Here is a 13,179-nt window from a genome sequence, read left to right as displayed (position 1 = left end):
CTCTTTTGTGTCCCTAGAGTCCGTCAGTAAGTACATCTTAGAAGAGGGAGGAGGGGCAGAACTGACAGTCAAGGAACCAATCGCTGCCTGGCGATGGGGTGTGGACACAGAGCCACGCCCTCCCCTCCCAACCCGCTAAATCCCGTCTCTCTCGCACCTGTGAGTACCAGTGCTTCTAGGCAGGCGCCCGCGCTCCGAAACCGGGTAGGAGGCGGGAAGGAGGCGGAGCAGAGGGCGTGGCTTCACCTCTCGCGAGACCGCCTCCTGTTGCCGAGGCCGCCGTTCCGGGGCTCTGACTGGTCGGGGGCTGCGCAGCCGCCATGTTCGGTTGCTATGCTGCGGCCTCGGAGACGGGGTGTGCTTGAGAGAGGAGGAGGAGACGGAGGAGGCGGTGGAGGCGAGGGAGGAGGAGGAAGGAGAGGAGGAGGAGAAGGAGGAGGAGGGTGACCGAGGCTCTCCTTTGCACTCTCACACAGAGCCGCCTCCCTGGAGTCACCCGCCGCTTCACGCCGCGCGCGCTTCCCTGCTCCGCGGACGCGACATTGTTCTTTTAAGACTCCCGGGAGCTGTCAGAAATCGGGGCTCCGGGACTTGAAAGAGACTTGACTTCGGCCCGCAGCTTGCGGGGACCGCGGCACTTTCGGGGCGCGTGTGAAGGGATTAGCTCATCTCGCCGCGAGGTGCGAGCGCGCGCCTCCCCGCGCACGCCAGCCCCGCCGCAGCCCCGCAGGATGACGGGGTGCAGGCGGCCCGCGGCCGTGGCGCGGCCGCTGTGGCGGCGGCTGTTCTCGGGACGCTGAGGGCGAGCACCTCGACGCGGACCACGCGCTTCTTTCACCCGGCCGCGAGCCCGGGGCCTCCTGCCTTTTTGTATTTGGATTCCCCCCCCCCCCCCCCTTTCTCCAGCCGGGAGGACGCGGCTGTGATAACGAAGGTAAGAGAGGCGCTTGGGGCGGTCCTTCGCTCGGCCTGTTTGGGCCCCCTTTGCAGGTCGTGGGCGCGCACCTGAAGCTCGCCGAGCCGGGCGGCCAGACTACCCGATCGACTTCCCTTTTCTTAGTGGGTCGGAGCACTCGAATCTTCCTGGGGTTTATAGTTGAAATCTGCTAGGGATGAGTGCACGGGAGAAGGGGTGGAATAGATGCGGAGATGAAATGTTCCTAAACTCAAGGTAAGGCTGGAGAATCTTCAGTATTTCATTTGTGGGATTCTTTTTTCTAATTGTTAATGTTAGGTTAATTGACTCATATAAGCATCTTTATTTTTTTTCCGCACGCGGTAGGAACACACGCTATCTTCCATTGAACTTGAAAGTCTCTTGTGACTTGCTAGTATTATACTTGCTTTTAGGAATCAGTAGTTGGGCCCAAAAAGTTGAGATGTAGAACATCTGAACTTAGATTTTTCATGCTGCTTTGGAATCGTCCCTACCTTCATGATGTTTAGATTCAGCGTGAGTATGTAGTCAAGAACAGATCGGTGTTTGTGGGGTTTTGTAAAATGTTAAGCACAGTCATTTGTGGCTTTCTGGCTTTACATTTTTGTTTCGGTGTCAATGTTTGTTTTATAGTTACTTACAGGAAAAATGGAGCGTATGATTATCCTTTGTGGACAGGAACTGTGCTTACCAAAGCGTAGACACCTCAATTGTCCCAGGACGATTTCTGGAAATCAGTTCAATCAGAGATTCAAGAAAAGCTAGATGTGTGTGTGTGTGTGTGTGTGTGTGTGTGTGTGTGTGTGTGTGTGTAGGTAGTTAAATGCATGTATGGATGCATTTGCTGGGGTTTCTAAAGTAATGGAACAATTTACAGTTTCAATGATAATCCATATCGATGTTTCCCTGAAACTTATGTCAGAGACTTTATGTTTGGCTTTGCATCACAGAGTGACATCAGTGTGGACAAGGACTACGTAGGGGGTTTTAAAAACTGCCTGTTCCAGGAGGACTAGTCATACCTAACTTTTGGAATAAGCAATTCAAGAAATACTGAGTGTGTGACCAGATCTTGGGTCCAGATGAAATAACACAGTTATTTGGTCACATTTAAAAGATGGCTGTGGAGGAAAAACAAGAAAAGCTAATGTATCTGACTTGTAAAGTCAGACTAGAAGACTGGAAGGGCAAATATGGCAGCCTTTTGAGAACCCTGGGTTTGTGAACAAACATAAGTGTGTCAAAGGGGAAAACTTGTTTTCCAAAACGGGAGGGATGACCTTAAACAATTATTCAGAGTACCTAGTAGACTATAACCTAGATATATTATTTAAATCTTGAATTTGAGGATTACAAATTTAATACTCTTTTAAAGAAAAAGCCAGTTTACAAGGAGAAGCTTATGAGCTGTCTAGAACCATTTTATTCACTCATACGATCAGTCATGCCACCTTTTTTGTCAGAATACATTTCTGCTCCAATTAACACAGAAGCTATTTTTGTGTCTCTTCACATTTTTATGGCATTCTTATCTTTGTTCATATTTTGTCATAGCACATGTGCATGAATGTGATCTTGATTTCTAAGATCTACGTAGTTATGTTTGTATGTGTACATGAGTACATGACAGTGTTTTGTATTTACCTGCTCCTTAAACATTTGCTAAAAAGATTGTTTTAAACACAAGGAATCATCACTGGTTTAATAGTTTTTCTTAATACTGAGTTGGTTACAGTTTGTTAAGGTAGAAGATCAGAGATTCCTCAAAAGTAGTAACAGATGATTGAATATACTCACTTGGTTCTCATCTTGGGTTCCTAATGGCTTCTAGGTGGTGGTAAATTGTGTCAAGTCTTCTCTCCTCCCCCACCATGTCCTAATTTAGTAGCTTTAAAACGTTCCTAGTAACATTGTTGCTTTAAATTTATGACACTAATTTCTAATTTAAGCTAGGCATAACACCAGCATCTATTGAACACATTTGCTAAAAATACTTTCTGGGTCGGATGTACTTAGAATGCAGCCTCAGGAAGATTCACTTGAACGGTTCTAGTGTGACCAGTTGTGGATATTATTTTTAAAAGAACTTTAATAAAATTATAGAATCTTATTAATAAGATTTTTATCAGTTTAGGCATAGGTGCCACCTTTTTAGTATATAAAATGAGACAGTAATAAATTTTTGTGTGATAGCAATAGAAACTTTTTTCAGATTTTAAGAAAACTTATGTGAACTCTGTTGATTCTTAAGTACTCTGGTTTGTATACCTGAAATGTTTTAATTTTATGTATTGCAAATAGAGTTCTAAAATGATGTATAGTGTGGATTATTTATTTAGTATATATGGCCTTTCCTTAACTCTGAAAGGGAGACCAGTAGTTAGGTTTTTGAGTGAATTATCTTTAAGGAGCAAAATACGAATTAGATAATTTAAAGGAGATGCTTACTGAGAGCACTTCTTTCCTCCTCTGAGAGTTTTTTTTGTTTAAAAGCAAGAAACCTTAAAAAACATGTAGGAGTCTAGTCTTGTTTGGTAGATGTTTAAGGGCAAATGGTTTAAAGGTCTGTTTGAATTTTTTTCATACTAGGAATGCAAAATTTGTGAATTTGTTAGGAATGTAAGTCTATGCATTATGAATTAATGTAGCTAAATAGACATTGTTACTCATCAATGAAATTTGCTTATTGATAGAAATATACTGGTTTACAAACTGAGCTGAGTTTTGGTATTTTTTTCTGGATTTTTGCATGTAACAAAGTTTTTAAATGATACAGTTCAAAAATGTTAAATTTACTGGCTCAGTAGAAGCCTTAAAGATTAATTTCTGGAAGTTGGATTTTTTTGAGGGGAAGAGGCCAGTAAAGTACTGTAGAGAAACATTGGTATGTTTCATGTAGTGTTCAATTAGCACAGATAGTGAGAAGGAACATAATGAAGAAGTAATATAGAATATTCTTTACTGGCATAGGAGAACAGTTGTCTAGAAATTTATTTTATAGCCTTTGAATGAGAATTAGGTGTAGTCATAAAATATAAGGGATGTTTATTATATTCACTGTTATCTTTTATTTCATTATTCCCTGGTAGAAACAGTGAAAGAAAGGTATGAGTATTTGAAGAAATTGGTAAGAACTGAATGCTTAAGAGGAAGGCATTAATTTGGGAGGCTAGCTTATTTCTGTCTTCTCACAGGAGGTTCTGTGGAGTACTAGACAGAAAGAAGATCCAGAGGGGGAAGACTGTTAGTATTATCTGTTGAGTTCCAGACAGTGTACATATAAAAAAGTTATTTCACTGAACTATCAAATATACTCTTAATGTGTGTTTATTAGTTCACTTGTATGTCAACCTTGTGCCATTTGCTCCTGTTCAAGCAGAATTCAAACCATGCCTGTCCCACCCTAAAGCTTGTTCTTTAGAGCAGTGCAGTCCAGTTAAGTTTTCTGTAGTGATGAAATTACTTTGCCCTCTTTTCCAAATTTATTGAAGTATAGTTGACACATATGGGGGAAGTATTTTTTCCCTTCTCTGGTAGATATGGTAGCCATTAGCCATGTGTAGGGTGTGGAACACTTGAAGTGTAGGACCGGTTTATGTGAAAGACTGAGGTTGATGCTGCATTTTGTTTTAGTCATTTAAGTTTTTAGCCAAATGTGGTTGCTTGTTACATGGTCTGAGTTAGCATAGCTTTAAGATCTTGCTTCCTAGAAAATCTGAGGTCTGGTATTCCGTCTTCCATGGGTTTACACAACTTAATTCTTGAGCTTCAATTTAACCTGTTGAGAAAATGATGGGATTACCAAGGCTCAGTTTTGCTTTAAAGTTCAGTAACTTCTTAGAACACACCAGTGGCATTTAATATTCACAAGCATTATTCTGAAGGAGTTTTCCCTCCCCACTGAGTTCATCACTCATATAAAGACTTTATTTTTGAGAAGAATATTTCTGCACATACTCCTATACACAGTTATTTGGTGAAAGCACTACTTTATCTTTTTATTTGTCTCACACTGGCCAAGGTGATGATAGGTAAGTGCTCTGCCATTGAACTACATGTTGAATAAAAACTGAATCTTTAAAAATCCCATTTTTTTTTTTTTAAGATTAGCAACTTTACAAAATAGAACTGTTGTACATGAGAGTGGACTCATAAAGCAACAGGAAAGAAAAAAAAATCCTTGCCATTTTCCCATGTAAAATATATAGCAGTTCCTATCAAATTAATTCTTAACCTGTTTGCTGGGCTTTGAAAACTTCTCCTTGTTTGATCTTACCCTATTTCTTATTCTTGCTTAAAACACAACATTGCTTTCCCCTTCACCCTTGTCTCCTCAGTTTATACATTTTTTGATTTTTCATCCATATCTCTGAAGTATGAACTTAAGAACTTACTTTTTTTGCTAGATAATCCAGTTAAAACGATCTGGGTTTCAGACCTGGCAGTAAGTACCTTGGGGGCAATGTTTATTTGTTTAGATATAATTTTGTATATTTTTCTTATATCAATTAAAAAAAGTTTTCATGAGTGTGTTCACATGTGTATACATGTGTGCTAACCCATGCAGGTTCATGTAGAGGCCAGAAGTCAACATTTCAATGTCTTTCTCAGTCCTTATTCCCCTTTATTTTTTTCATAGTTGGGTTTCTTTTTCTTTTCTTTTTTGTTTTGTTTTGTTTTGTTTTGTTTTTTGAGACAGGGTTTCTCTGTGTAGCCCTGGCTGTCCTGGAACTCACTTTGTAGTCCAGGCTGCCTCAAACTCAGAAATCTGCCTGCCTCTGCCTCCCAAGTGCTGGGATTAAAGGCGTGCACTGCCACCACTCCCGGCCGGGTTTCTTACTAATCCTGGACTAGAGTTTAGTGGTTCTGGCTAAACTGACTGGCTGGTGAGCTTGTTTCCCTGCCTCATGCTTGGGTTACTGTTATGTGTCACCATTTTCAGCTTTTGATAGGTGTTGGAATTAAAATTCAGCATCCAACTCTGAGCCATCTCCCCAGACTCACTCCCTCCCTCCCTCCCTCCCTCCCTCCCTTCTCCTCCCCCCTTTTTGTAAGTTTTATCTAATAAGTATAAGAACATTTAAAACAAGAGTTGTTTCTTTTTTATTGTTTCATGAGTTCAGCTTCTGTTCAGCAATTTTTTTAAAAGAAATTTGTAATTAAAAAAAGATTAGCATTTACTCCAACCACCATTTGAATTGATATTTTTGTTTCCTTCCAGGCAACAATCCCCCCCCCCATAACCCCCATTTGTATGTATTTGTTAAAGTTTTGTGACAAAGATAGAATTTTGAATACAATATATTGGAAACATTTCATGGTGCAGGGTCTTCAATATAAGAAAAAGATCACAGACTTTGGAGCCAAATAAATGAATTTAAAATCTGGTCTTATAAAAACCTTGGCAAATTATATGACCTTTAAGTTGATTTTTTTGTTTGTTTTGTTTTTGAGAGAAGGCCTCATGTTATAACACAGACTTAAAACTTATTATGTAGCCCAGGCTTACCTTGAACAAATACAGTCTTTTTGTCTCTGGTTTTCGAGTGCTAGTGTGGCTTTGAATTGTTGTAGAGTACTAAGAATGTACATATTTGAAGCATCTAGGATTATGCTTTAAGTAAGTGGCAATTGGCATAGCCACTTTTTCTGTTTTATATTACCATGTTCATGAACATAATTTAAATGATAATTCAAACATTCAGATAGATAACTTACTGTACCTAACACATTTGGCTGTTGTTAACCAGTTTATTTCCTCAGTCTAAAACTAGAGGGCTGGGGTTATGGTTCAAGATTATCCCAAATATCTATTTTGACAAAAACATACATGTTCTTATTTTGGAAAAAATAGTTATACCTTGTTTTAATTATTGCATTTTTGAAAAATTTGCCTTATTGGGGACTAATGTATGGCAAACATTCCTTTACTTGTTAATCAAACATTTGAATTTCTGATATAGTGGCAACAGTGTTATCTATAAAGGTAAATATAGTTTGATATATTTCCTTTGAGTTCAAATTCTAGGCTGATCGTACATGTTCACGTACACAATTTAGAGTGACAGTGTATTAAGATCTGGAGGAATGAGACTTGGCATTTGGATATGGTCTTGAAGGGTGAGTTGGAACTGATCAGGGTGGAAAGAATAGCTTGTATAAAAGTCAGAAGTGTGAAAGGGTATGTAATATATTTAAAGAAATGCAAGTTGTCTGTTATATATGTGCATCTCTGAGTGGGCATAGTTTCTTGTTCCTATGTGTGTTTGCTCTGGTAGGGGATGGAACCAGGCTAGAAGACTCTTGTGCTTGGGCAAGTGGGGTCATATTTAGACCTTTAGAATGCATCTTCCTGTTGAGCATGTAAGAACTTGTAGGATGGTTTTTTTCTGACTTTAAATCATCTCTTGGCCTATCCAAGTGGTAAAATGATTGTTTTATTTATTTGATGTCAAGTTGAGAAAAGTACGGTTTTAGAACCCACTCCACCTTGGAATCTCTACTATGCCATAAAAAATAAAACAAATACCAACTCCTAGAGTAAGCATAAATTAAGGTCATGCCAAAGTCTTGGTCTTTTTTTTTTTTTTTTTTTTTTCCTTTCTAAGACAGGGTCTCACTGTTTGGCTCAGTCTGATCTCAAACTCTTGGCAGTCCTCCTGCCTCAGCCTTATGGAGGCTGAGACTGCAGGTTTGAGTTGCTTTGTCTAGCTCAAAGGTCTTTTACTTTCTCTTTTCTATTCCCACTACCCTTAGTACTTGTTCATTGTTTTCTTTGTGTATGACTGTGTGAATATGTATGTGAAATACCTTTTCATTTTCGTACCTTGTAAATTGGCATTAGCAATAGGCAGCGGTTACAGATACTTGGATAAGCAAATAAAATTTAAGTATAGGTTTTAGAAGTATGGGTTCCTGATTTTAGAGTTAGTGGTACCAAGCTGTATAAGGGTATTAGGAGACAAGAATGTTGTTATAGTGGTGTAGGTGAGGTATGAAAAGAATTAGAGATGGGGAAATAAAGAATGACAGTATATTTAAACATAGTTCGAGAAGGAGGAAAAAAATGAAGTTAGTGCTAAGATTTAGCCTTTGGCAGTTCTCCTTTGGAAAAGATGGGCCAAATACTTTTGAATATATTTAATGAACCAGCTGTTTTGCTGACACCATGGTTGTCATAAGTTTACACTGAACTTTTTGAGAATTAACACTTTGAAGTAATTTCACACCTAATGAAAGTTCTTAAAGAGCTTCTGAAATCTCCTTAACCACATTTTAACATTGAACTAGCTCTATACTATATGTATACACAAGATTAGCCTGGGGCATTTGTTGTGATAGCCTTTCATCTGTCCAGAGGTTCCCCTGGTATTAGAATTGATACTTTCTTCTCTTCTGCTGTATCTATTTTGTTGTTGTTTTTGGAAAGACCGGGTTTCCTGTGATGCGGGTCAATCTTGATTTCGTTGTATAGCCAAGGTCAACCTTGAACTTCCAATCCTCATGTCTGTACATCCCAAATGCTGGGATTACAGCATGTGTCACTGTGCCAGGTTTAGGTGATGCTGAGGATGGAATGTAGGGCTTTGTATATGCTAGGTAAGTAACTCTACTGACCTAATCATGTCTTCATCTTAGCCCTCTTAACACTATCATGTTTTGATGAAACTACCTAATCTCTTTGCTGGTCTGTTCTCATCCTTAGTTCCACTTTGTGGTTGTTGTTTTTTGGTTGTTTTTGTTTTTATTTTTGTTTGTTTGACTTTTGGGACAGGTTTCCCCTGACTGTTCAGGAACTCCCTCTGTAGGTGAGGTTGACCTCAAACTCACAGAGCTCTGCCTGCCTCTGCCTCCCAGAGTTCAGGGATTAAATGCCTGTACCACCACCCCTGGCTCTAGCTCCACATTTCTGATGAGCGCACTATTTGTAATCTGATAAGTCTTTCTGAACCATTTGAGAATATGTTATAAAGAGAAATACCCAAATAGTCTATATTTACCAAAACATAGACAGCCTTTCACAAAACTGCCTGATCAGGAAATAAATGCTCACACAACACTTAACTTCAGATCTATAAATGTCAGTCACATTTCCCCCATGGTCCTAATGGTATTTCTTTGTCCTTTGTAGTCCAATTTAGAAGCTGATTTAGGATCATATATTGTATTTCACGGTCATTTCTCTCCCTTCTTTTGCTCAAAAAAATTTTTTTGGCCTTTATTTTCTGTGTTTACTGTGTGCTAAGATAGTTGTATATAGGTTAGAAGACAACTTTTGGAAATTGACTCTCTTCTACCATGTGTATTCTAGAGATTGTTAGGTTTGGTGGCGTCATTTTTACATTCTGAGCGGTTTCACTGGTCTCTTTTTACCCCTCTTCAGTTCAGAATCATTCCTCACTAACCCTTCTAGTCTTTAATGACCTTGACAGTTTCAAACAGTCTAGCCCTTTTATTCTGTAATATGTCCTGTTAGTTAAATGCTCCAATGGCTGCTCACATGCACACTAAGGACATTGTTGGCAGGAGTACTTGCCACAGAAAGATGTGCTATTCTTAGTGAACCACCCAGAGACACAGTATTGGCCCACTACTGGTGATGTTTGACCTTGAACACTATTAGCTCATGCTTGTTGAGTGTCTCTGCTGTGTAAATCATATGAAGTCAGGTAATGTGAAAACCTTTTGAATTTTGTTTTGTTTTTTTCCTGTTCTCATATTGGACACCCAACCCAAAGCCTTGTGCTGTCACTGAGATAAATCTCTAACCACCACTCTTTTTTTTTTTTTTTTTTTTTTTTTTTTTTAATATGGTGCTGAGGATCAATTCTAGGGCCTTCATATATACTAGACTCGCTATTCTTAGGTGAGGAGACACCCAAGACTGTACCAGTTCCTATCATCAGAGCTTAAACATTATTACTTAGGCTTACCCTTGTGTGGGGTAAACTCGTTGTTACAGATATTATTCATGGAATTCTGTTCCTATTTGGTGGTTCTTACTACTTACTGTGATTTGAAATTTGATTTCACTGCTCAAATTGTTCCAGATTTTGTAGTGGAAGCCTTTGAAGTTGACCTCTGTGTCTTCTGGCCATGTCTCTATCCTTGGCGCACTTCTAATCACACAGCATATTCTGAGATTATCTTATTTTTCTGTTCCAGCTGTGCAATTATTACTTTCTCCAAGGAATCCTGAATTTTTTTTTTTTTTTCAGAAGAGGAGGTGTTTAGAAACAGAAATAGGCGCTTGGTGTGTTTGTTTAAATTGATAAAACAGTTTTCGTCTAGCACTTCAGAATCCTCTCTAGCCCTTCTCTCTGTCTGTGTTTATATTTGATTTTGTTTTAATTTTGTTAGTGTTGGAGTTTAGACCCAAGGACCCGGGCATGCTAGGCAAGCACCACTGACCCATGTCCCATTCTGTATTTGTGACTGTCTTTTCCATCAGTGAGAAATTGGTTCTCACCATTCCTTAGTGTAACTACTTACTTGCTCAGTTACTTTGTGTGCTACTTTTGTAACCCTAGGATAGTGTTTCCTTCCCTGCCACTTTTGAGGCCCATGTTTCCTCAAGTCAGTGCTGTTAAGATACAGTAATCACTTCCCACTTAATTGTGTTTTCTCTAATCATACCAAAATTTGCAGAGAAATGTTAAACCTACTCGTGGAGGAGAACAAAGGTAAAATTCAGGAAGGTGTGTCAGTCTGAGGAGACAGCTCAGTCATAGCTGTTGACACACAAGGATCTTACAAAGATCTTAGTTCATTTCCCAGCACCCCCAAAGCCAGGTGTGGTTGCATAAGTTTGTGATCACAGCAATGGGTAGGTGGAGCAAGGTGGATTCTTAGGACTTTCTGGCCAGCCAGCCTAGGCTAATTGGCAAGTCCTCGGGTACCAGTTAGAGACCCTGTCTCAAAATACAACACGTGGACAGTTCCCAAGAATAACACCCAAAGTTGACCTCCAGCATCTATATTCATGTCTGTACACACACACACACACCACACACACACACCACACACACACACTCTTCTCCCCAACAGACACATAAACAATATACAAATTAATAAATTTTTAAATTCATGTGCCTTTTGGTCTATAAATGTAAATAGCAATGCAAATTTTTCAAATTCAGATTTGTTGCTGCTTAAGCATCTTTATACTCCTGTACTTCAGTACTTCTGTGTAAGTCTGATTTGGAAGCTAATGGATTTAAAGTTGTTTAGGGTTTATAGCTCATTGTAGAAATATTCTGTTTGTCAGTGCTTATGAAGGTAACCATGTGGTCTTAATCATCATTGAAAGATTAAGAGTTCTTAGATGGGAAGAGGACTGAATGAATATAAGAAAGTCTGCTTATTGAGTAAAAGGTAAAGTAGAGAGTTTTGTGAAAGTGTCAACTGCTTCTAAGTGAAAGCAAAAGCCAGAATGCTGTGATTTGGACTATTGGAAAGTTATTGGTGACCTTAGCTAATTGGTTTTCAGGTGTATTTTGGAAAGTCAGCTGTTTGATTGATATATGGATTAAACATTTAAGTTCTTTGAGTTTCATCTCAGGCTCTATGGATTTTTAAGAATAGGTGAATTTTTTAGAATGTAGAGGTGGTTGATAAAGCTATTGTGACTTACACTCACTAGAGACTTTATTGCTTTAGCAGAAGAGTTATAACATAGGGTCTTGTTAAGAAACACTATAGAGGAAACAAGATATAATGTGTCTATTATGTCTATAGATAATAGACATATTTCTATTACTAGACAAATTTCTTTAAGAAATTGAGAAGGCCTAGATCAGATTAGGAGACAGCATCAAGAAGGGCGTCAATTTTTAGGTTGCGTACATCTTAATATTTGCTGGGCTAAGGGAAAGAAAGGGTATTTGGAAGACAGATAAGCAAAACCATGTGGCAATATCCACTATCAGAAACTGCTCTTAAATTAATTTTGGTAGATATTTGGATAGGTCCCTGCTCCCATTTCAGATGATTGTCATCTTAGTGAGTCTTTAGAGTAATACAAGCATCATTTGTTAACCTTATTTTTCCTTATTTATCTTCCATCCTTCCTTTCTTTTTTTCATTTGTTTGTTTTTTGTTTTTGAAACAGGGCTTCTTTGTGTAGTGGTAGCTGTCCTTGAACTTGCTTTGTAGACCAAGGTAGCCTTAAGCCTCCGGAATGCTGGAGTTAAAGGCATGAACTACCTACCATGCCTGACCCTTTTCACCTTTATTCATTCTTAGAAGCTTATATTGTCTTTATTTAGGTAAGTTTGAAATCTAAGGTGCAGCTAGAAGTGATATAGATTAGTTATCATTAGTTATATGCAAATAATATAGCCACTGCATTTAATCAGTTTCTAATTATAACAGTATGCATTATCTGACCCCTCTGACTTCTCGATTTATTTTATTCATTATTTTCAGACAGATGTCATATCTCAGGCTGGCTTGAAATTTACTGTATAGCCTAGCCTAACTTAAGATTGCAAGCATTTTGCCTCCTCTCCCCCTACCCAAGTTCTGGGATTATAGGTATGAGTCACCATTCCTGGCACAATTAGTTTTAGAATTTCACTTCCTTTATTAAATCAGTAATGTGGCTACTTGGTTCAGATTTCAAATAATATAAAAAGGTCTGTGTAGAGAAATTTGAACACTACTGCTGCTCCTTTCCTACTCTTTATAGGTAGCCTCTTTTTCTTTTTGGACAGTATTTTTATTTATTTATTTTTTTCTTTTCAAGGCATGGACAGTATTTATTTTATGAAAGTAAAAACATATATAATTTATTTATTTATTTTTTGTTTTGTTTTCCCGAGACAGGGTTTCTCTGTGTAGCCCTGGCTGTCCTGGAACTCACTATGTAGACCAGGCTGGCCTCGAACTTAGAAATTCGCCTGCCTCTGCCTCCCGAGTGCTGGAATTAAAGGCGTGTGCCACCACACCCGGGTCATATATAAATTATTATTCACTTATTTTTGCATGTGGAAACTAGCATACTATATTGATGATACTATTTTACATTAAAGTTTTTTCTGCACGAAGTCTACCTTGAAGACTATGACTTTAATATGTACAGACAGACTTCTTTCCTCTCTCTGTTCTTTCAAACAGGGTGACATACTTAATTGTGTAAATATAAAATGAAGGTAACAAATTCTGATTACTTAAGTTCTTCAGTTTTTTTGGTCCTTTACCTTATATAGCTAATTTTCCTTTACCCCTTTCTGTATGGACTA

General features: G+C 38.6%; 1 protein-coding gene across 9 annotated transcripts in view; it reads left to right on the top strand.

The window, feature by feature from the left end:
* The first annotated feature begins 250 nt into the window (after positions 1 to 250).
* Positions 251 to 13,179, top strand: part of Ptpn4 (protein tyrosine phosphatase, non-receptor type 4) — a 185,119-nt gene continuing 172,190 nt past the window's right edge. For 3 of the 9 annotated variants that reach the window (XM_030252301.1, XM_030252299.1, XM_006529256.2), the window contains exon 1: positions 253 to 934. The gene's annotated coding sequence lies outside the window, so the exon portion shown is untranslated. Of the gene's footprint in view, positions 935 to 13,179 lie in introns of all 9 variants that reach the window. The other 6 variants (XM_006529255.3, XM_006529254.4, XM_030252303.1 and 3 more) reach the window with 4 other exon arrangements.

This window comes from Mus musculus, chromosome 1 (assembly GCF_000001635.26).
Source record: "Mus musculus strain C57BL/6J chromosome 1, GRCm38.p6 C57BL/6J".
Lineage (NCBI taxonomy): Eukaryota > Metazoa > Chordata > Mammalia > Rodentia > Muridae > Mus > Mus musculus.
This window is presented reverse-complemented; position numbering and strand designations above follow the sequence as displayed.